At 41.4% G+C, this 22,096-nt stretch overlaps 8 non-coding genes across 8 annotated transcripts; all 8 read left to right on the forward strand.

The window, feature by feature from the left end:
* TRNAS-AGA (transfer RNA serine (anticodon AGA)) lies at window positions 1-82 on the forward strand. Its single transcript has one exon. It is a non-coding gene; the product is annotated as a tRNA-Ser (tRNA).
* A 1,288-nt stretch (window positions 83-1,370) lies between these two features.
* Window positions 1,371-1,442, forward strand: TRNAH-GUG (transfer RNA histidin (anticodon GUG)). The gene has a single exon. It is a non-coding gene; the product is annotated as a tRNA-His (tRNA).
* Window positions 1,443-7,256: 5,814 nt separating this feature from the next.
* Window positions 7,257-7,328, forward strand: TRNAH-GUG (transfer RNA histidin (anticodon GUG)). The gene has a single exon. It is a non-coding gene; the product is annotated as a tRNA-His (tRNA).
* A 1,499-nt stretch (window positions 7,329-8,827) lies between these two features.
* Window positions 8,828-8,909, forward strand: TRNAS-AGA (transfer RNA serine (anticodon AGA)). Its single transcript has one exon. It is a non-coding gene; the product is annotated as a tRNA-Ser (tRNA).
* A 5,802-nt stretch (window positions 8,910-14,711) lies between these two features.
* Window positions 14,712-14,793, forward strand: TRNAS-AGA (transfer RNA serine (anticodon AGA)). Its single transcript has one exon. It is a non-coding gene; the product is annotated as a tRNA-Ser (tRNA).
* A 1,288-nt stretch (window positions 14,794-16,081) lies between these two features.
* TRNAH-GUG (transfer RNA histidin (anticodon GUG)) lies at window positions 16,082-16,153 on the forward strand. The gene has a single exon. It is a non-coding gene; the product is annotated as a tRNA-His (tRNA).
* A 1,499-nt stretch (window positions 16,154-17,652) lies between these two features.
* On the forward strand, window positions 17,653-17,734 carry TRNAS-AGA (transfer RNA serine (anticodon AGA)). The gene has a single exon. It is a non-coding gene; the product is annotated as a tRNA-Ser (tRNA).
* A 4,228-nt stretch (window positions 17,735-21,962) lies between these two features.
* On the forward strand, window positions 21,963-22,034 carry TRNAH-GUG (transfer RNA histidin (anticodon GUG)). Its single transcript has one exon. It is a non-coding gene; the product is annotated as a tRNA-His (tRNA).
* Window positions 22,035-22,096: the final 62 nt, after the last annotated feature.

Below are 22,096 nucleotides of genomic sequence, written 5' to 3' on the forward strand. Positions count from 1 at the left end.
GTTGTTGTGGCCGAGTGGTTAAGGCGATGGACTAGAAATCCATTGGGGTCTCCCCGCGCAGGTTCGATTCCTGCCGACAATGAGAATCTTTTTAACATCGGCTACAATTTCAGAAGTTAACCTTTAGTATTTCTTCCATGTCAGTTTTATAAATAGGTGGCTTATTTTGGTGTCACTATTGCCATATCACATATTTATTATCGCTCCCCCTTTCATATCTTTGCTATAACTCTCGTCCTTCATTAGCGCTGGTGCAAACGCTTCAAATTATTATACCCTGGCTCTCTCGGTCATACCTGTGCATGCACTTGAAACTTACTTTACCAATAAAAGAAGCAAATAGAGAAATAAAATAAAAGTGCTAGCTGGATTAGGCAAACACACTTCATAAAACTGCATTTTCTTTTCTATTCTCCCCCGTGTTACAAGCTTAACTGCTCCCTGTGTAATTTCTCTTAACCTGCTGTCCCTGGAAGAGAATTTCATCTACAAGCTCTTTCTGTGTTTTTTCCTAGTCTTTTATTTCCCTTTTCTTAGATTTGAACTGTTCCTTTACGTGCTCTATTTATGCGCCATTAATCTCATTTGAGCTCCTTGTACCTGCTGCTGTTTTCTCCACACCGCATACTGTCTTTTCCCTCTTTCTCTCTTTCTCTGCGATTGGTGGCTACTTTCCAAAGTGTCTGATGCCCCAATGTTCCTTCGTCTTGTTGTCAGACGTGAATTTGAAAAGCAACAAAATTAACAAGCCTTTACCACTCACACATGGCAGGAGTTTATACTTTAATTCAATGAGCTAAGAAAAGTGTGTTGCGGGGCCCCTACGAGCCATGGTGCTTGCTTCATCATAATTAGGCATGCTGTCATTAGCCACAGCTCTGATTATGGGTCACTGAGGTCAGTTTCAATAATTCCTCAAAAACCTAACCATGCAGTCTCCCCTAACTGTGTAGTTATCTTGCTTTACTGCTGTTTGTGTGATTAGCTGGGAGGAGCTCACGGTAGCATCCTCCCAATAAAAGTGTAGATGGACCGTTCCTTAACTCTTTCTTGCTTCACATACAGATGGCTTGAGGAGGTACAGGGGAGATGCAGGTCTAATAAACAGAATAGAATATCTGCGCCAGGTGTGTTTATCTGCATTGGTGTCCCATCACAGGCCCACCAGTGTATGTGTGATCTTTGACTCCTGCCAGTTCACAAGCAGGCGGCCAGGAAACGGTTTCAGCCTATCAACCACTGAGGAGATAAAGCCTTTGTATAAGGAATGAGGAAGCAATGAACACATTCAGCCTATCACAGGAGTAGCCCTGAGTGTTCCGAATTATAATTTCTTCATGTCACTGTACGTTATTGAGCCCAAGTTGCTCGCCGTGATCGTATAGTGGTTAGTACTCTGCGTTGTGGCCGCAGCAACCTCGGTTCGAATCCGAGTCACGGCATTGTGGTTGGCAATGTCACGGCAGTTGGGTTTTTCCTTTACAGAATTCCCAAATGTACCAGTTGTTTTTGTAAAATGTCTATTAAAAACAGATCCTTTTCAATATTTAAACGATCTAACGACAAATTATTTAAACACACATGATTATAAGATGTAGGTATACTGTACTTACTGACATAAATTATCGTTCTTGAACATAATTGCGGTAAGGGGAGCGGAGCTCTCCCCCAGGCCAATCAGAATGCAGATGAATGCAGTTGCAGTTGAGTGACCTGTGTTGTGGCTGTCTACAGGGAATGCACATATGTAGCTGTCTCGCAGCCCAATCCAGACGTCAATTGAAGACAGGTTTTCATGCAAATAGAGCAGTAAGTGCAGAGAAATGCTCACTCTCTAAAAATGGCATTTATACAATAGTAAGATTAAATCCAACCTCACCAGTAGATAGGATTTATCAATAAATAAATAAAGCTTCTCCTCTCTGATATGGAATTACCCCCCAAAAAGTATAAGGGAATACCCAATGCTAACCAATGAGAGGGGCAGACCTCACAGTAGTGAAAAATGTAATAGACTGTTTGATACTACTAGGACATACAAACTACCACAGTACATGTCTTACCTTTTACTTACATAGCATGATGCCCCTCGGACTACCTAGGGCCTACCTTAGGGGTTACTGATATGTAATAAAATTGGAGTTTAAGGCTTGGCAAGTAGTTTTAAATGCCAAGTCGAAGTGGCAGTACACTGCAGCACAGGCACTGCAGTAGCAGGCTTGAGACAGGTTTGAAATGCTATTTCTTTGGGCGGCACAATCAGTCCCTGGGTATATGGTATACCACTTTACAAGGGGCTTTCAAGTAAATTAAATCTGTCAGTCAGGTATACTCCAATTATACACATGATTAAGGAAGAAGCACGTGCACTTCAGCACTGATTAGTAGCGATAAAGTGATCAGAGTCCTAAGGCCAACAAAAAGATACAGCAAAATGCGGAGGTGAAAAGCAATAAGGTGGGGTTGGGACCACCTTAAGAATGCAAGGTCTAACAAAAACGAACTAAGGATAACATGAGTAAAACATCAGGTTTCTCTACAGCATTTGGTGAGACAAGTGGGCCTTCTTTTATCTTCCATAAATGCAATCTTTCCCGGACCCCTTTATTATATAGCTCTTCAAGGAAAAAATATAAAGCACTTACAAAGGAGCCTCAAATACTCAAAGATGGTAGACTTCTGTAATATGGGCCATATACTAAAAGCAGCACGAAAACAGAGTGCAATAGGGTCCAAAAAACGTGAGTGACCCATGAGAGTATGCATGCAAGCCTATGGTATTCCAAACTAGAGATATACGCATGCAATTTTTGTTTTTAGGAGAGAATGTGCCTGCTGAAAAATACATTATTTTTAAAAAGTGCATTGCAGAATATCAGGAATTTGCTGTGGGACACCTTGAAAACTTGCATACAGATTATGTGCACACGCCTTACAGTCAGTTGTTGTGGTCGAGTGGTTAAGGCGATGGACTAGAACTCCATTGGGGTCTCCCCGTGCAGGTTCAAATCCTGCCGACAACGATAACCCTTTTAACCTCGGCTACAATTTCAGAAGATAACCTTTAGTATTTCTTCCATGTCAGTTTTATAAATAGGTGGCTTATTTTGGTGTCACTATTGCCATATCACATATTTATTATCGCTCCCCCTTTCATATCTTTGCTATAACTCTCGTCCTTCATTAGCGCTGGTGCAAACGCTTCAAATTATTATACCCTGGCTCTCTCGGTCATACCTGTGCATGCACTTGAAACTTACTTTACCAATAAAAGAAGCAAATAGAGAAATAAGATAAAAGTGCTAGCTGGATTAGGCAAACACACTTCATAAAACTGCATTTTCTTTTCTATTCTCCCCCGTGTTACAAGCTTAACTGCTCCCTGTGTAATTTCTCTTAACCTGCTGTTCCTGGAAGAGAATTTCATCTACATGCTCTTTCTGTATTTTTTCCTAGTCTTTTCTTTCCCTTTTCTTAGATTTGTAACTGTTCCTTTACGTGCTCTATTTAGGCGCCATTAATCTCATTTGAGCTCCTTGTACCTGCTGCTGTTTTCTCCACACCTCATACTGTCTTTTCCCTCTTTCTCTCTTTCTCTGCGGTTGGTGGCTACTTTCCAAAGCGTCTGATGCCCCAATGTTCCTTCGTCTTGTTGTCAGACGTGAATTTGAAGAGCAACAAAATTAACAAGCCTTTACCACTCACACATGGCCGGAGTTTATACTTTAATTCAATGAGCAAAGAAAAGTGTGTTGCGGGGCCCCTACGAGCCAGGGTGCTTGCTTATTCATAATTAGGCATGCAGTCATTAGCCACAGCTCTGATTATGGGTCACTGAGGTCAGTTTCAATAATTCCTCAAAAACCTAACCATGCAGTCCCCCCTAACTGTGTAGTTATTTTGCTTTACTGCTGTTTGTGTGATTAGCTGGGAGGAGCTCACGGCAGCATCCTCCCAATAAAAGTGTAGATGGACCGTTCCTTAACTCTTTCTTGCTTCACATACAGATGGATTGAGGAGGTACAGGGGAGATGCAGGTCTAATAAACAGAATAGAATATCTGCACCAGGTGTGTTTCTCTGCATTGGTGTCCCATCACAGGCCCACCAGTGTATGTGTGATCTTTGACTCCTGCCAGTTCGCAAGCAGTCGGCCAGGAAACGGTTTCAGCCTATCAACCACTGAGGAGATAAAGCCTTTGTATAAGGAATGAGGAAGCAATGAACACATTCAGCCTATCACAGGAGTAGCCCTGAGTGTTCCGAATTATAATTTCTTCATGTCACTGTACGTTATTGAGCCCAAGTAGCTCTCCGTGATCGTATAGTGGTTAGTACTCTGCGTTGTGGCCGCAGCAACCTCGGTTTTAATCCGAGTCACGGCATAGTGGTTGGCAATGTCACTGCAGTTGGGTTTTTCCTTTACAGAATTCCCAAATGTACCAGTTGTTTTTGTAAAATGTCTATTAAAAACAGATCCTTTTCAATATTTAAACGATCTAACGACAAATTATTTAAACACACATGATTATAAGATGTAGGTATACTGTACTTACTGACATAAATTATCGTTCTTGAACATATTTGCGGTAAGGGGAGCGGGGCTCTCCCCCAGGCCAATCAGAATGCAGATGAATGCAGTTGCAGTTGAGTGACCTGTGTTGTGGCTGTCTACAGGGAATGCACATATGTAGCTGTCTCGCAGCCCAATCCAGACGTCAATTGAAGACAGGTTTTCATGCAAATAGAGCAGTAAGTGCAGAGAAATGCTCACTCTCTAAAAATGGCATTTATACAATAGTAAGATTAATTCCAACCTCACCAGTAGATAGGATTTATTAATAAATAAATAAATAAAGCTTCTCCTCTCTGACATGGAATTACCCCCCAAAAAGTATAAGGGAATACCCAATGCTAACCTATGAGAAGGGCAGACCTCACAGTAGTGAAAAATGTAATAGACTGTTTGATACTACTAGGACATACAAACTACCACAGTACATGTCTTACCTTTTACTTACATAGCATGATGCCCCTAGGACTACCTAGGGCCTACCTTAGGGGTTACTGATATGTAATAAAATTGGAGTTTAAGGCTTGGCAAGTAGTTTTAAATGCCAAGTCGAAGTGGCAGTACACTGCAGCACAGGCACTGCAGTAGCAGGCTTGAGACAGGTTTGAAATGCTATTTCTTTGGGCGGCACAATCAGTCCCTGGGTATATGGTATACCACTCTAAAAGGGGCTTTCAAGTAAATTAAATCTGTCAGTCAGGTATACTCCAATTATACACATGATTAGGGAAGAAGCACGTGCACTTCAGCACTGATTAGTAGCGATAAAGTGATCAGAGTCCTAAGGCCAACAAAAAGATACAGCAAAATGCGGAGGTGAAAAGCAATAAGGTGGGGTTGGGACCACCTTAAGAATGCAAGGTCTAACAAAAACGAACTAAGGATAACATGAGTAAAACATCAGGTTTCTCTACAGCATTTGGTGAGACAAGTGGGCCTTCTTTTATCTTCCATAAATGAAATCTTTCCCGGACCCCTTTATTATATAGCTCTTCAAGGAAAAAATATAAAGCACTTACAAAGGAGCCTCAAATACTCAAAGATGGTAGACTTCTGTAATATGGGCCATATACTAAAAGCAGCACGAAAACAGAGAGCAATAGGGTCCAAAATACTTGAGTGACCCATGAGAGTATGCATGCAAGGCTATGGTATTCCAAACTAGAGATATACACATGCAATTTTTGTTTTTAGGAGAGAATGTGCCTCCTGAAAAAAACATTATTTTTAAAAAGTGCATTGCAGAATATCAGGAATGTGCTGTGAGACACCTTGAAAACTTGCATACAGATTATGTGCACACGCCTTACAGTCAGTTGTTGTGGCCGAGTGGTTAAGGCAATGGACTAGAAAACCATTGGGTTCTCCCTGCGCAGGTTCGAATCCTGCCGACAACGAGAATCTTTTTAACATCGGCTACAATTTCAGAAGTTAACCTTTAGTATTTCTTCCATGTCAGTTTTATAAATAGGTGGCTTATTTTGGTGTCACTATTGCCATATCACATATTTATTATCGCTCCCCCTTTCATATCTTTGCTATAACTCTCGTCCTTCATTAGCGCTGGTGCAAACGCTTCAAATTATTATACCCTGGCTCTCTCGGTCATACCTGTGCATGCACTTGAAACTTACTTTACCAATAAAAGAAGCAAATAGAGAAATAAAATAAAAGTGCTAGCTGGATTAGGCAAACACACTTCATAAAACTGCATTTTCTTTTCTATTCTCCCCCGTGTTACAAGCTTAACTGCTCCCTGTGTAATTTCTCTTAACCTGCTGTCCCTGGAAGAGAATTTCATCTACAAGCTCTTTCTGTGTTTTTTCCTAGTCTTTTCTTTCCCTTTTCTTAGATTTGAACTGTTCCTTTACGTGCTCTATTTATGCGCCATTAATCTCATTTGAGCTCCTTGTACCTGCTGCTGTTTTCTCCACACCGCATACTGTCTTTTCCCTCTTTCTCTCTTTCTCTGCGGTTGGTGGCTACTTTCCAAAGTGTCTGATTCCCCAATGTTCCTTCGTCTTGTTGTCAGACGTGAATTTGAAAAGCAACAAAATTAACAAACCTTTACCACTCACACATGGCAGGAGTTTATACTTTAATTCAATGAGCTAAGAAAAGTGTGTTGCGGGCCCCTACGAGCCATGGTGCTTGCTTCATCATAATTAGGCATGCTGTCATTAGCCACAGCTCTGATTATGGGTCACTGAGGTCAGTTTCAATAATTCCTCAAAAACCTAACCATGCAGTCTCCCCTAACTGTGTAGTTATCTTGCTTTACTGCTGTTTGTGTGATTAGCTGGGAGGAGCTCACGGCAGCATCCTCCCAATAAAAGTGTAGATGGACCGTTCCTTAACTCTTTCTTGCTTCACATACAGATGGCTTGATGAGGTACAGGGGAGATGCAGGTCTAATAAACAGAATAGAATATCTGCGCCAGGTGTGTTTATCTGCATTGGTGTCTCATCACAGGCCCACCAGTGTATGTGTGATCTTTGACTCCTGCCAGTTCACAAGCAGGCGGCCAGGAAACGGTTTCAGCCTATCAACCACTGAGGAGATAAAGCCTTTGTATAAGGAATGCGGAAGCAATGAACACATTCAGCCTATCACAGGAGTAGCCCTGAGTGTTCCGAATTATAATTTCTTCATGTCACTGTATGTTATTGAGCCCAAGTTGCTCGCCGTGATCGTATAGTGGTTAGTACTCTGCGTTGTGGCCGCAGCAACCTCGGTTCGAATCCGAGTCACGGCATTGTGGTTGGCAATGTCACGGCAGTTGGGTTTTTCCTTTACAGAATTCCCAAATGTACCAGTTGTTTTTGTAAAATGTCTATTAAAAACAGATCCTTTTCAATATTTAAACGATCTAACGACAAATTATTTAAACACACATGATTATAAGATGTAGGTATACTGTACTTACTGACATAAATTATCGTTCTTGAACATATTTGCGGTAAGGGGAGCGGAGCTCTCCCCCAGGCCAATCAGAATGCAGATGAATGCAGTTGCAGTTGAGTGACCTGTGTTGTGGCTGTCTACAGGGAATGCACATATGTAGCTGTCTCGCAGCCCAATCCAGACATCAATTGAAGACAGGTTTTCATGCAAATAGAGCAGTAAGTGCAGAGAAAGGCTCACTCTCTAAAAATGGCATTTATACAATAGTAAGATTAAATCCAACCTCACCAGTAGATAGGATTTATCAATAAATAAATAAAGCTTCTCCTCTCTGATATGGAATTACCCCCCAAAAAGTATAAGGGAATACCCAATGCTAACCAATGAGAGGGGCAGACCTCACAGTAGTGAAAAATGTAATAGACTGTTTGATACTACTAGGACATACAAACTACCACAGTACATGTCTTACCTTTTACTTACATAGCATGATGCCCCTAGGACTACCTAGGGCCTACCTTAGGGGTTACTGATATGTAATACAATTGGAGTTTAAGGCTTGGCAAGTAGTTTTAAATGCCAAGTCGAAGTGGCAGTACACTGCAGCACAGGCACTGCAGTAGCAGGCTTGAGACAGGTTTGAAATGCTATTTCTTTGGGCGGCACAATCAGTCCCTGGGTATATGGTATACCACTTTACAAGGGGCTTTCAAGTAAATTAAATCTGTCAGTCAGGTATACTCCAATTATACACATGATTAAGGAAGAAGCACGTGCACTTCAGCACTGATTAGTAGCGATAAAGTGATCAGAGTCCTAAGGCCAACAAAAAGATACAGCAAAATGCGGAGGTGAAAAGCAATAAGGTGGGGTTGGGACCACCTTAAGAATGCAAGGTCTAACAAAAACGAACTAAGGATAACATGAGTAAAACATCAGGTTTCTCTACAGCATTAGGTGAGACAAGTGGGCCTTCTTTTATCTTCCATAAATGCAATCTTTCCCGGACCCCTTTATTATATAGCTCTTCAAGGAAAAAATATAAAGCACTTACAAAGGAGCCTCAAATACTCAAAGATGGTAGACTTCTGTAATATGGGCCATATACTAAAAGCAGCACGAAAACAGAGTGCAATAGGGTCCAAAAAACGTGAGTGACCCATGAGAGTATGCATGCAAGCCTATGGTATTCCAAACTAGAGATATACGCATGCAATTTTTGTTTTTAGGAGAGAATGTGCCTGCTGAAAAATACATTATTTTTAAAAAGTGCATTGCAGAATATCAGGAATTTGCTGTGGGACACCTTGAAAACTTGCATACAGATTATGTGCACACGCCTTACAGTCAGTTGTTGTGGTCGAGTGGTTAAGGCGATGGACTAGAAATCCATTGGGGTCTCCCCGTGCAGGTTCAAATCCTGCCGACAACGATAATCTTTTTAACATCGGCTACAATTTCAGAAGATAACCTTTAGTATTTCTTCCATGTCAGTTTTATAAATAGGTGGCTTATTTTGGTGTCACTATTGCCATATCACATATTTATTATCGCTCCCCATTTCATATCTTTGCTATAACTCTCGTCCTTCATTAGCGCTGGTGCAAACGCTTCAAATTATTATACCCTGGCTCTCTCGGTCATACCTGTGCATGCACTTGAAACTTACTTTACCAATAAAAGAAGCAAATAGAGAAATAAGATAAAAGTGCTAGCTGGATTAGGCAAACACACTTCATAAAACTGCATTTTCTTTTCTATTCTCCCCCGTGTTACAAGCTTAACTGCTCCCTGTGTAATTTCTCTTAACCTGCTGTTCCTGGAAGAGAATTTCATCTACATGCTCTTTCTGTATTTTTTCCTAGTCTTTTCTTTCCCTTTTCTTAGATTTGTAACTGTTCCTTTACGTGCTCTATTTAGGCGCCATTAATCTCATTTGAGCTCCTTGTACCTGCTGCTGTTTTCTCCACACCTCATACTGTCTTTTCCCTCTTTCTCTCTTTCTCTGCGGTTGGTGGCTACTTTCCAAAGCGTCTGATGCCCCAATGTTCCTTCGTCTTGTTGTCAGACGTGAATTTGAAGAGCAACAAAATTAACAAGCCTTTACCACTCACACATGGCCGGAGTTTATACTTTAATTCAATGAGCAAAGAAAAGTGTGTTGCGGGGCCCCTACGAGCCAGGGTGCTTGCTTATTCATAATTAGGCATGCAGTCATTAGCCACAGCTCTGATTATGGGTCACTGAGGTCAGTTTCAATAATTCCTCAAAAACCTAACCATGCAGTCCCCCCTAACTGTGTAGTTATTTTGCTTTACTGCTGTTTGTGTGATTAGCTGGGAGGAGCTCACGGCAGCATCCTCCCAATAAAAGTGTAGATGGACCGTTCCTTAACTCTTTCTTGCTTCACATACAGATGGCTTGAGGAGGTACAGGGGAGATGCAGGTCTAATAAACAGAATAGAATATCTGCACCAGGTGTGTTTCTCTGCATTGGTGTCCCATCACAGGCCCACCAGTGTATGTGTGATCTTTGACTCCTGCCAGTTCACAAGCAGTCGGCCAGGAAACGGTTTCAGCCTATCAACCACTGAGGAGATAAAGCCTTTGTATAAGGAATGAGGAAGCAATGAACACATTCAGCCTATCACAGGAGTAGCCCTGAGTGTTCCGAATTATAATTTCTTCATGTCACTGTACGTTATTGAGCCCAAGTAGCTCGCCGTGATCGTATAGTGGTTAGTACTCTGCGTTGTGGCCGCAGCAACCTCGGTTTTAATCCGAGTCACGGCATTGTGGTTGGCAATGTCACGGCAGTTGGGTTTTTCCTTTACAGAATTCCCAAATGTACCAGTTGTTTTTGTAAAATGTCTATTAAAAACCGATCCTTTTCAATATTTAAACGATCTAACGACAAATTATTTAAACACACATGATTATAAGATGTAGGTATACTGTACTTACTGACATAAATTATCGTTCTTGAACATATTTGCGGTAAGGGGAGCGGGGCTCTCCCCCAGGCCAATCAGAATGCAGATGAATGCAGTTGCAGTTGAGTGACCTGTGTTGTGGCTGTCTATAGGGAATGCACATATGTAGCTGTCTCGCAGCTCAATCCAGACGTCAATTGAAGACAGGTTTTCATGCAAATAGAGCAGTAAGTGCAGAGAAATGCTCACTCTCTAAAAATGGCATTCATACAATAGTAAGATTAAATCCAACCTCACCAGTAGATAGGATTTATTAATAAATAAATAAAGCTTCTCCTCTCTGATATGGAATTACCCCCCAAAAAGTATAAGGGAATACCCAATGCTAACCTATGAGAGGGGCAGACCTCACAGTAGTGAAAAATGTAATAGACTGTTTGATACTACTAGGACATACAAACTACCACAGTACATGTCTTACCTTTTACTTACATAGCATGATGCCCCTAGGACTACCTAGGGCCTACCTTAGGGGTTACTGATAAGTAATAAAATTGGAGTTTAAGGCTTGGCAAGTAGTTTTAAATGCCAAGTCGAAGTGGCAGTACACTGCAGCACAGGCACTGCAGTAGCAGGCTTGAGACAGGTTTGAAATGCTATTTCTTTGGGCGGCACAATCAGTCCCTGGGTATATGGTATACCACTCTAAAAGGGGCTTTCAAGTAAATTAAATCTGTCAGTCAGGTATACTCCAATTATACACATGATTAGGGAAGAAGCACGTGCACTTCAGCACTGATTAGTAGTGATAAAGTGATCAGAGTCCTAAGGCCAACAAAAAGATACAGCAAAATGCGGAGGTGAAAATCAATAAGGTGGGGTTGGGACCACCTTAAGAATGCAAGGTCTAACAAAAACGAACTAAGGATAACATGAGTAAAACATCAGGTTTCTCTACAGCATTTGGTGAGACAAGTGGGCCTTCTTTTATCTTCCATAAATGAAATCTTTCCCGGACCCCTTTATTATATAGCTCTTCAAGGAAAAAATATAAAGCACTTACAAAGGAGCCTCAAATACTCAAAGATGGTAGACTTCTGTAATATGGGCCATATACTAAAAGCAGCACGAAAACAGAGAGCAATAGGGTCCAAAAAACTTGAGTGACCCATGAGAGTATGCATGCAAGCCTATGGTATTCCAAACTAGAGATATATGCATGCAATTTTTGTTTTTAGGAGAGAATGTGCCTGCTGAAAAAAACCTTATTTTTAAAAAGTGCATTGCAGAATATCAGGAATTTGCTGTGGGACACCTTGAAAACTTGCATACAGATTATGTGCACACACCTTGCAGTCAGTTGTTGTGGCCGAGTGGTTAAGGCGATGGACTAGAAATCCATTGGGGTCTCCCTGCGCAGGTTTGAATCCTGCCGACAACGAGAATCTTTTTAACATCGGCTACAATTTCAGAAGTTAACCTTTAGTATTTCTTCCATGTCAGTTTTATAAATAGGTGGCTTATTTTGGTGTCACTATTGCCATATCACATATTTATTATCGCTCCCCCTTTCATATCTTTGCTATAACTCTCGTCCTTCATTAGCGCTGGTGCAAACGCTTCAAATTATTATACCCTGGCTCTCTCGGTCATACCTGTGCATGCACTTGAAACTTACTTTACCAATAAAAGAAGCAAATAGAGAAATAAAATAAAAGTGCTAGCTGGATTAGGCAAACACACTTCATAAAACTGCATTTTCTTTTCTATTCTCCCCCGTGTTACAAGCTTAACTGCTCCCTGTGTAATTTCTCTTAACCTGCTGTTCCTGGAAGAGAATTTCATCTACAAGCTCTTTCTGTGTTTTTTCCTAGTCTTTTCTTTCCCTTTTCTTAGATTTGTAACTGTTCCTTTACGTGCTCTATTTAGGCGCCATTAATCTCATTTGAGCTCCTTGTACCTGCTGCTGTTTTCTCCACACCTCATACTGTCTTTTCCCTCTTTCTCTCTTTCTCTGCGGTTGGTGGCTACTTTCCAAAGCGTCTGATGCCCCAATGTTCCTTCGTCTTGTTGTCAGACGTGAATTTGAAAAGCAACAAAATTAACAAGCCTTTACCACTCACACATGGCAGAAGTTTATACTTTAATTCAATGAGCTAAGAAAAGTGTGTTGTGGGGCCCCTACGAGCTATGGTGCTTGCTTCATCATAATTAGGCATGCAGTCATTAGCCACAGCTCTGATTATGGGTCACTGAGGTCAGTTTCAATAATTCCTCAAAAACCTAACCATGCAGTCCCCCCTAACTGTGTAGTTATTTTGCTTTACTGCTGTTTGTGTGATTAGCTGGGAGGAACTCACGGCAGCATCCTCCCAATAAAAGTGTAGATGGACCGTTCCTTAACTCTTTCTTGCTTCACATACAGATGGCTTGAGGAGGTACAGGGGATATGCAGGTCTAATAAACAGAATAGAATATCTGCACCAGGTGTGTTTCTCTGCATTGGTGTCCCATCACAGGCCCACCAGTGTATGTGTGATCTTTGACTCCTGCCAGTTCACAAGCAGTCGGCCAGGAAACGGTTTCAGCCTATCAACCACTGAGGAGATAAAGCCTTTTTATAAGGAATGAGGAAGCAATGAACACATTCAGCCTATCACAGGAGTAGCCCTGAGTGTTCCGAATTATAATTTCTTCATGTCACTGTACGTTATTGAGCCCAAGTAGCTCGCCGTGATCGTATAGTGGTTAGTACTCTGCGTTGTGGCCGCAGCAACCTCGGTTTTAATCCGAGTCACGGCATTGTGGTTGGCAATGTCACGGCAGTTGGGTTTTTCCTTTACAGAATTCCCAAATGTACCAGTTGTTTTTGTAAAATGTCTATTAAAAACCGATCCTTTTCAATATTTAAACGATCTAACGACAAATTATTTAAACACACATGATTATAAGATGTAGGTATACTGTACTTACTGACATAAATTATCGTTCTTGAACATATTTGCGGTAAGGGGAGCGGGGCTCTCCCCCAGGCCAATCAGAATGCAGATGAATGCAGTTGCAGTTGAGTGACCTGTGTTGTGGCTGTCTACAGGGAATGCACATATGTAGCTGTCTCGCAGCCCAATCCAGACGTCAATTGAAGACAGGTTTTCATGCAAATAGAGCAGTAAGTGCAGAGAAATGCTCACTCTCTAAAAATGGCATTTATACAATAGTAAGATTAAATCCAACCTCACCAGTAGATAGGATTTATTAATAAATAAATAAAGCTTATCCTCTCTGATATGGAATTACCCCCCAAAAAGTATAAGGGAATACCCAATGCTAACCTATGAGAGGGGCAGACCTCACAGTAGTGAAAAATGTAATAGACTGTTTGATACTACTAGGACATACAAACTACTACAGTACATGTCTTACCTTTTACTTACATAGCATGATGCCCCTAGGACTACCTAGGGCCTACCTTAGGGGTTACTGATATGTAATAAAATTGGAGTTTAAGGCTTGGCAAGTAGTTTTAAATGCCAAGTCGAAGTGGCAGTACACTGCAGCACAGGCACTGCAGTAGCAGGCTTGAGACAGGTTTGAAATGCTATTTCTTTGGGCGGCACAATCAGTCCCTGGGTATATGGTATACCACTCTAAAAGGGGCTTTCAAGTAAATTAAATCTGTCAGTCAGGTATACTCCAATTATACACATGATTAGGGAAGAAGCACGTGCACTTCAGCACTGATTAGTAGCGATAAAGTGATCAGAGTCCTAAGGCCAACAAAAAGATACAGCAAAATGCGGAGGTGAAAAGCAATAAGGTGGGGTTGGGACCACCTTAAGAATGCAAGGTCTAACAAAAACGAACTAAGGATAACATGAGTAAAACATCAGGTTTCTCTACAGCATTTGGTGAGACAAGTGGGCCTTCTTTTATCTTCCATAAATGAAATCTTTCCCGGACCCCTTTATTATATAGCTCTTCAAGGAAAAAATTATAAAGCACTTACAAAGGAGCCTCAAATACTCAAAGATGGTAGACTTCTGTAATATGGGCCATATACTAAAAGCAGCACGAAAACAGAGAGCAATAGGGTCCAAAATACTTGAGTGACCCATGAGAGTATGCATGCAAGGCTATGGTATTCCAAACTAGAGATATACACATGCATTTTTGTTTTTAGGAGAGAATGTGCCTGCTGAAAAAAACATTATTTTTAAAAAGTGCATTGCAGAATATCAGGAATGTGCTGTGGGACACCTTGAAAACTTGCATACAGATTATGTGCACACGCCTTACAGTCAGTTGTTGTAGCCGAGTGGTTAAGGCGATGGACTAGAAATCCATTGGGGTCTCCCCGCGCAGGTTCGAATCCTGCCGACAACGAGAATCTTTTTAACATCGGCTACAATTTCAGAAGTTAACCTTTAGTATTTCTTCCATGTCAGTTTTATAAATAGGTGGCTTATTTTGGTGTCACTATTGCCATATCACATATTTATTATCGCTCCCCCTTTCATATCTTTGCTATAACTCTCGTCCTTCATTAGCGCTGGTGCAAACGCTTCAAATTATTATACCCTGGCTCTCTCGGTCATACCTGTGCATGCACTTGAAACTTACTTTACCAATAAAAGAAGCAAATAGAGAAATAAAATAAAAGTGCTAGCTGGATTAGGCAAACACACTTCATAAAACTGCATTTTCTTTTCTATTCTCCCCCGTGTTACAAGCTTAACTGCTCCCTGTGTAATTTCTCTGAACCTGCTGTCCCTGGAAGAGAATTTCATCTACAAGCTCTTTCTGTGTTTTTTCCTAGTCTTTTCTTTCCCTTTTCTTAGATTTGAACTGTTCCTTTACGTGCTCTATTTATGCGCCATTAATCTAATTTGAGCTCCTTGTACCTGCTGCTGTTTTCTCCACACCTCATACTGTCTTTTCCCTCTTTCTCTCTTTCTCTGCGGTTGGTGGCTACTTTCCAAAGTGTCTGATGCCCCAATGTTCCTTCGTCTTGTTTTCAGACGTGAATTTGAAAAACAACAAAATTAACAAGCCTTTACCACTCACACATGGCAGGAGTTTATACTTTAATTCAATGAGCTAAGAAAAGTGTGTTGCGGGGCCCCTACGAGCCATGGTGCTTGCTTCATCAGAATTAGGCATGCTGTCATTAGCCACAGCTCTGATTATGGGTCACTGAGGTCAGTTTCAATAATTCCTCAAAAACCTAACCATGCAGTCTCCCCTAACTGTGTAGTTATCTTGCTTTACTGCTGTTTGTGTGATTAGCTGGGAGGAGCTCACGGCATCATCCTCCCAATAAAAGTGTAGATGGACCGTTCCTTAACTCTTTCTTGCTTCACATACAGATGGCTTGAGGAGGTACAGGGGAGATGCAGGTCTAATAAACAGAATAGAATATCTACGCCAGGTGTGTTTATCTGCATTGGTGTACCATCACAGGCCCACCAGTGTATGTGTGATCTTTGACTCCTGCCAGTTCACAAGCAGGCGGCCAGGAAACGGTTTCAGCCTATCAACCACTGAGGAGATAAAGCCTTTGTATAAGGAATGAGGAAGCAATGAACACATTCAGCCTATCACAGGAGTAGCCCTGAGTGTTCCGAATTATAATTTCTTCATGTCACTGTACGTTATTGAGCCCAAGTTGCTCGCCGTGATCGTATAGTGGTTAGTACTCTGCGTTGTGGCCGCAGCAACCTCGGTTCGAATCCGAGTCACGGCATTGTGGTTGGCAATGTCACGGCAGTTGGGTTTTTCCTTTACAGAATTCCCAAATGTACCAGTTGTTTTTGTAAAATGTCTATTAAAAACAGATCCTTTTCAATATTTAAACGATCTAACGACAAATTATTTAAACACACATGATTATAAGATGTAGGTATACTGTACTTACTGACATAAATTATCGTTCTTGAACATATTTGCGGTAAGGGGAGCGGAGCTCTCCCCCAGGCCAATCAGAATGCAGATGAATGCAGTTGCAGTTGAGTGACCTGTGTTGACGCTGTCTACAGGGAATGCACATATGTAGCTGTCTCGCAGCCCAATCCAGACGTCAATTGAAGACAGGTTTTCATGCAAATAGAGCAGTAAGTGCAGAGAAATGCTCACTCTCTAAAAATGGCATTTATACAATAGTAAGATTAAATCCAACCTCACCAGTAGATAGGATTTATCAATAAATAAATAAAGCTTCTCCTCTCTGATATGGAATTACCCCCCAAAAAGTATAAGGGAATACCCAATGCTAACCAATGAGAGGGGCAGACCTCACAGTAGTGAAAAATGTAATAGACTGTTTGATACTACTAGGACATACAAACTACCACAGTACATGTCTTACCTTTTACTTACATAGCATGAAGCCCCTAGGACTACTTAGGGCCTACCTTAGGGGTTACTGATATGTAAAAAAATTGGAATTTAAGGCTTGACAAGTAGTTTTAAATGCCAAGTCGAAGTGGCAGTACACTGCAGCACAGGCACTGCAGTAGCAGGCTTGAGACAGGTTTGAAATGCTATTTCTTTGGGCGGCACAATCAGTCCCTGGGTATATGGTATACCACTTTACAAGGGGCTTTCAAGTAAATTAAATCTGTCAGTCGGGTATACTCCAATTATACACATGATTAAGGAAGAAGCACGTGCACTTCAGCACTGATTAGTAGCGATAAAGTGATCAGAGTCCTAAGGCCAACAAAAAGATACAGCAAAATGCGGAGGTGAAAAGCAATAAGGTGGGGTTGGGACCACCTTAAGAATGCAAGGTCTAACAAAAACGAACTAAGGATAACATGAGTAAAACATCAGGTTTCTCTACAGCATTTGGTGAGACAAGTGGGCCTTCTTTTATCTTCCATAAATGCAATCTTTCCCGGACCCCTTTATTATATAGCTCTTCAAGGAAAAAATATAAAGCACTTACAAAGGAGCCTCAAATACTCAAAGATGGTAGACTTCTGTAATTTGGGCCATATACTAAAAGCAGCACGAAAACAGAGTGCAATAGGGTCCAAAAAACGTGAGTGACCCATGAGAGTATGCATGCAAGCCTATGGTATTCCAAACTAGAGATATACGCATGCAATTTTTGTTTTTAGGAGAGAATGTGCCTGCTGAAAAATACATTATTTTTAAAAAGTGCATTGCAGAATATCAGGAATTTGCTGTGGGACACCTTGAAAACTTGCATACAGATTATGTGCAAACGCCTTACAGTCAGTTGTTGTGGCCGAGTGGTTAAGGCGATGGACTAGAAATCCATTGGGGTCTCCCCGTGCAGGTTCAAATCCTGCCGACAACGATAATCCTTTTAACATCGGCTACAATTTCAGAAGATAACCTTTAGTATTTCTTCCATGTCAGTTTTATAAATAGGTGGCTTATTTTGGTGTCACTATTGCCATATCACATATTTATTATCGCTCCCCATTTCATATCTTTGCTATAACTCTCGTCCTTCATTAGCGCTGGTGCAAACGCTTCAAATTATTATACCCTGGCTCTCTCGGTCATACCTGTGCATGCACTTGAAACTTACTTTACCAATAAAAGAAGCAAATAGAGAAATAAAATAAAAGTGCTAGCTGGATTAGGCAAACACACTTCATAAAACTGCATTTTCTTTTCTATTCTCCCCCGTGTTACAAGCTTAACTGCTCCCTGTGTAATTTCTCTTAACCTGCTGTTCCTGGAAGAGAATTTCATCTACATGCTCTTTCTGTATTTTTTCCTAGTCTTTTCTTTCCCTTTTCTTAGATTTGTAACTGTTCCTTTACGTGCTCTATTTAGGCGCCATTAATCTCATTTGAGCTCCTTGTACCTGCTGCTGTTTTCTCCACACCTCATACTGTCTTTTCCCTCTTTCTCTCTTTCTCTGTGGTTGGTGGCTACTTTCCAAAGCGTCTGATGCCCCAATGTTCCTTCGTCTTGTTGTCAGACGTGAATTTGAAGAGCAACAAAATTAACAAGCCTTTACCACTCACACATGGCCGGAGTTTATACTTTAATTCAATGAGCAAAGAAAAGTGTGTTGCGGGGCCCCTACGAGCCATGGTGCTTGCTTCATCATAATTAGGCATGCAGTCATTAGCCACAGCTCTGATTATGGGTCACTGAGGTCAGTTTCAATAATTCCTCAAAAACCTAACCATGCAGTCCCCCCTAACTGTGTAGTTATTTTGCTTTACTGCTGTTTGTGTGATTAGCTGGGAGGAGCTCACGGCAGCATCCTCCCAATAAAAGTGTAGATGGACCGTTCCTTAACTCTTTCTTGCTTCACATACAGATGGCTTGAGGAGGTACAGGGGAGATGCAGGTCTAATAAACAGAATAGAATATCTGCACCAGGTGTGTTTCTCTGCATTGGTGTCCCATCACAGGCCCACCAGTGTATGTGTGATCTTTGACTCCTGCCAGTTCACAAGCAGTCGGCCAGGAAACGGTTTCAGCCTATCAACCACTGAGGAGATAAAGCCTTTGTATAAGGAATGAGGAAGCAATGAACACATTTAGCCTATCACAGGAGTAGCCCTGAGTGTTCCGAATTATAATTTCTTCATGTCACTGTACGTTATTGAGCCCAAGTAGCTCGCCGTGATCGTATAGTGGTTAGTACTCTGCGTTGTGGCCGCAGCAACCTCGGTTTTAATCCGAGTCACGGCATTGTGGTTGGCAATGTCACGACAGTTGGGTTTTTCCTTTACAGAATTCCCAAATGTACCAGTTGTTTTTGTAAAATGTCTATTAAAAACAGATCCTTTTCAATATTTAAACGATCTAACGACAAATTATTTAAACACACATGATTATAAGATGTAGGTATACTGTACTTACTGACATAAATTATCGTTCTTGAACATATTTGCGGTAAGGGGAGCGGGGCTCTACCCCAGGCCAATCAGAATGCAGATGAATGCAGTTGCAGTTGAGTGACCTGTGTTGTGGCTGTCTACAGGGAATGCACATATGTAGCTGTCTCGCAGCCCAATCCAGACGTCAATTGAAGACAGGTTTTCATGCAAATAGAGCAGTAAGTGCAGAGAAATGCTCACTCTCTAAAAATGGCATTTATACAATAGTAAGATTAGATCCAACCTCACCAGTAGATAGGATTTATCAATAAATAAATAAAGCTTCTCCTCTCTGATATGGAATTACCCCCCAAAAAGTATAAGGGAATACCGAATGCTAACCAATGAGAGGGGCAGACCTCACAGTAGTGAAAAATGTAATAGACTGTTTGATACTACTAGGACATACAAACTACCACAGTACATGTCTTACCTTTTACTTACATAGCATGATGCCCCTAGGACTACTTAGTGCCTACCTTAGGGGTTACTGATATGTAATAAAATTGGAGTTTAAGGCTTGGCAAGTAGTTTTAAATGCCAAGTCGAAGTGGCAGTACACTGCAGCACAGGCACTGCAGTGGCAGGCTTGAGACAGGTTTGAAATGCTATTTCTTTGGGCGGCACAATCAGTCCCTGGGTATATGGTATACCACTTTACAAGGGGCTTTCAAGTAAATTAAATCTGTCAGTCAGGTATACTCCAATTATACACATGATTAGGGAAGAAGCACGTGCACTTCAGCACTGATTAGTAGCGATAAAGTGATCAGAGTCCTAAGGCCAACAAAAAGATACAGCAAAATGCGGAGGTGAAAAGCAATAAGGTGGGGTTGGGACCACCTTAAGAATGCAAGGTCTAACAAAAACGAACTAAGGATAACATGAGTAAAACATCAGGTTTCTCTACAGCATTTGGTGAGACAAGTGGGCCTTCTTTTATCTTCCATAAATGCAATCTTTCCCGGACCCCTTTATTATATAGCTCTTCAAGGAAACAATATAAAGCACTTACAAAGGAGCCTCAAATACTCAAAGATGGTAGACTTCTGTAATATGGGCCATATACTAAAAGCAGCACGAAAACAGAGTGCAATAGGGTCCAAAAAACTTGAGTGACCCATGAGAGTATGCATGCAAGCCTATGGTATTCCAAACTAGAGATATACGCATGCAATTTTTGTTTTTAGGTGAGAATGTGCCTCCTGAAAAAAACATTATTTTTAAAAAGTGCATTGCAGAATATCAGGAATTTGCTGTGGGACACCTTGAAAACTTGCATACAGATTATGTGCACACCCCTTGCAGTCAGTTGTTGTGTCCGAGTGGTTAAGGCGATGGACTAGAAAAACATTGGGGTCTACCCGCGCAGGTTCGAATCCTGCCGACAACGAGAATCTTTTTAACATCGGCTACAATTTCAGAAGTTAACCTTTAGTATTTCTTCCATGTCAGTTTTATAAATAGGTGGCTTATTTTGGTGTCACTATTGCCATATCACATATTTATTATCGCTCCCCCTTTCATATCTTTGCTATAACTCTCGTCCTTCATTAGCGCTGGTGCAAACGCTTCAAATTATCATACCCTGGCTCTCTCGGTCATACCTGTGCATGCACGTGAAACTTACTTTACCAATAAAAGAAGCAAATAGAGAAATAAAATAAAAGTGCTAGCTGGATTAGGCAAACACACTTCATAAAACTGCATTTTCTTTTCTATTCTCCCCCGTGTTACAAGCTTAACTGCTCCCTGTGTAATTTCTCTTAACCTGCTGTCCCTGGAAGAGAATTTCATCTACAAGCTCTTTCTGTGTTTTTTCCTAGTCTTTTCTTTCCCTTCTTAGATTTGAACTGTTCCTTTACGTGCTCTATTTATGCGCCATTAATCTCATTTGAGCTCCTTGTACCTGCTGCTGTTTTCTCCACACCTCATACTGTCTTTTCCCTCTTTCTCTCTTTCTCTGCAGTTGGTGGCTACTTTCCAAAGCGTCTGATGCCCCAATGTTCCTTCGTCTTGTTGTCAGACGTGAATTTGAAAAGCAACAAAATTAACAAGCCTTTACCACTCACACATGGCAGGAGTTTATACTTTAATTCAATGAGCTTAGAAAAGTGTGTTGTGGGGCCCCTACGAGCCATGGTTCTTGCTTCATCATAATTAGGCATGCAGTCATTAGCCACAGCTCTGATTATGGGTCACTGAGGTCAGTTTCAATAATTCCTCAAAAACCTAACCATGCAGTCCCCCCTAACTGTGTAGTTATCTTGCTTTACTGCTGTTTGTGTGATTAGCTGGGAGGAGCTCACGGCAGCATCCTCCCAATAAAAGTGTAGATGGACCGTTCCTTAACTCTTTCTTGCTTCACATACAGATGGCTTGAGGAGGTACAGGGGAGATGCAGGTCTAATAAACAGAATAGAATATCTGCGCCAGGTGTGTTTCTCTGCATTGGTGTCCCATCACAGGCCCACCAGTGTATGTGTGATCTTTGACTCCTGCCAGTTCACAATCAGGCGGCCAGGAAACGGTTTCAGCCTATCAACCACTGAGGAGATAAAGCCTTTGTATAAGGAATGAGGAAGCAATGAACACATTCAGCCTATCACAGGAGTAGCCCTGAGTGTTCCAAATTATAATTTCTTCATGTCACTGTACGTTATTGAGCCCAAGTAGCTCGCCGTGATCGTATAGTGGTTAGTACTCTGCGTTGTGGCCGCAGCAACCTCGGTTCGAATCCGAGTCACGGCATTGTGGTTGGCAATGTCACGGCAGTTTGGTTTTTCCTTTACAGAATTCCCAAGTGTACCAGT

This window comes from Lissotriton vulgaris, unplaced genomic scaffold, assembly GCF_964263255.1.
Source record: "Lissotriton vulgaris unplaced genomic scaffold, aLisVul1.2 SCAFFOLD_301, whole genome shotgun sequence".
NCBI lineage: Eukaryota > Metazoa > Chordata > Amphibia > Caudata > Salamandridae > Lissotriton > Lissotriton vulgaris.